The following is a 2,251-nucleotide window of genomic DNA, read 5'->3' as shown; positions in this document are numbered from 1 at the left end:
ATCATAAATTTATTTATTTAATAGGTAAATTATTAGGTAACTACTTTAACTTTATATTACCTTGATTTAAGAATGAAAAGTTCCAACAAATTGTACTGGCTATAGAATACTTATTAATTATTATATATTACCAAATAAATCCATAATTTCTATTCACATTGTGTCATTGTTCAAATGATGTTAAAATATTTTGAAGACAATTTTCCTTTTGGGGAATTCAAGGCATCATTACCAAAATGTAAATCCTATAATAAGTCGTAATATAAATGTATTTATTTAATAGGTATATTATTAGGTAACCACTTTAACTTATGACTTATTTTACCTTGATTTTAGAATGAAAAGTTCTAACAAATTGCACTGGCTATAGAATACTATAACACTGTTATCGCAAAGCCATTTTTGATTATATCACAAACAATATTCCACCAACATATTTTGACAACTTTTGGTTATAACATTCTTTGTAAAGTAACCTCATTAGGATTATTGAAATACTGTGTTTTTTGATATGACATCGTTTGACCACAATGTTTGGAATAACGGTTTATTGTTCAATATTAGAGGTTCCTTGTTCAGTGTAAATTGGTATAGAAATATATCTAAAAATATCAAAGTGAATCTTTAGTTTAAACATGCGTAATAAATTTGTTTTCAACTTTACCCATGTAAGATGTGTATACTGATTGGTGATTGCTGATTCTAAATTCCATTCTAGAAGCAAATTCATCGACTGTTAATGGTAATGAAATTCTGGAAATCCTCTAGGAAGACAGTTTTATTGTTTTGAGATGAATTATTACCTATTGCATATAATATTAATGGTTATTTGAGAGTAATTCATATTCTTAATAAATAAAATGATTACTTGTTAAAGCTGTAATATTTCATCTTATATTCATCAAATTCATTTACTGAGCCGTTCATGTTGATGCACTAAAAGAAGTTATAAATGTTTGAATATTATAAATAATTATTTAGGATACTAGGTACCTAGTAGCAGAGAAAGCTGTTTTAATTTTAATAATGATGGTCAGATTCAATTAATAATTGGTAGGAAAGCTGTTATTAATTAAATTTAGTAGTAAAATTGCTATGTTCAAAGTAATTATATCACTAATGAAATGTTTTATGTATACGTAACATGAAAAGTAAGATAGGTGGACATCTATTAGGATTAAAACTATTGTTAAAATGTTTGTTGAACATAGTTTCGCTCAATTGAAGGTTAATCGGAGCAATCATTAACATAAATTAACGGTCAGAACTACAAAAACAAACACATTTTTGATTTGTTAGTTGTAAAGACAGATGGAAAAAGTTTCTGTGCCATTCTAAAAGAACGGATTAAAAATCGTTACTTTTAACAGAAGGTATATTATATATAAATATTTCACTCACCGCATTTATATAACAACATTCCACTATTGATTGGTTATTACCGCTCGTTGTATTTATATTGTATAACGTATTAGGCATGGCTAAATAGTCTATTTTAAATTCAGGAACCGGTGCGCCGTCGTCATGGCGTTGTGCTCTGACGACTGACTGTTTTCTTCGCAGTGGCTACATCCCTGTCCACCGAATTGGGGCGAATTAAAATTTATTTATTATAAGTATAATTGAAAACTTCAACTTTCAAAGATTATTCATTTTACTATGCATAATATTATTCGATAATTTATTGTAACAACTAAAATACTAAAATAGTAAACTGAAATTGATAGAATTAATTTTGTATACATCACGTGACGCGTAAACCGACTATTGATTTCTATGATGACACCATGATAAGACCTAAAAATACTATATACAAAATAATATATCATCTAATTACATGAAAGATTCGTGTGAGAGAGATCGAGATCGATAGTGGATTCAGCAGCTACAGACAGAGACCGTCACGCGAAACGAGCTGTCTAATTACCAATATTGGCGATACGTCCGGTGTCGTACACTCGTACCTGATTAGTTTTTACCGAACGCATGGTGTGTGACCGGTGACAACAGAAAACATATAAACATATTAATAATTAAAACATATAATTTGACTTTGGACGCTCAGCGAGTAAGTAAACGTTTTTAATTGCTCATTATACTGATGTTATAGGTTTAAAGTACCTTTAATTTTTATACTGGCCTTGTCTCTCGTGTTTTTAGTTTTTTTTTTCATCATGTGCATAACTTGCGCAAGTGAAATTATTTCTGTTTAAACAATGTTTAATAATCTATAATATTATTTTTTTATATT

At 28.5% G+C, this 2,251-nt stretch overlaps 1 long non-coding RNA gene across 1 annotated transcript in view; it reads right to left on the bottom strand.

The window, feature by feature from the left end:
• LOC107883429 overlaps window positions 1-1,661 on the bottom strand; it is a 2,496-nt gene extending 835 nt beyond the window's left edge. Inside the window, exons 1-5 of the long non-coding RNA XR_003840103.1 lie at window positions 1,402-1,661; window positions 869-936; window positions 665-803; window positions 326-602; window positions 132-245 (exon numbers count right to left, since the gene is read on the bottom strand). This is a non-coding gene — a long non-coding RNA (uncharacterized LOC107883429). The remainder of the gene's footprint in view (window positions 1-131; window positions 246-325; window positions 603-664; window positions 804-868; window positions 937-1,401) is intronic.
• Between the last annotated feature and the right edge of the window lie 590 nt (window positions 1,662-2,251).

This window comes from Acyrthosiphon pisum, unplaced genomic scaffold (genome assembly GCF_005508785.2).
Source record: "Acyrthosiphon pisum isolate AL4f unplaced genomic scaffold, pea_aphid_22Mar2018_4r6ur Scaffold_21210;HRSCAF=23316, whole genome shotgun sequence".
Taxonomy (NCBI): domain Eukaryota; kingdom Metazoa; phylum Arthropoda; class Insecta; order Hemiptera; family Aphididae; genus Acyrthosiphon; species Acyrthosiphon pisum.
The sequence above is the reverse complement of the archived record's forward strand: the minus strand, read 5'-3'. Positions and strand labels throughout refer to the sequence as shown.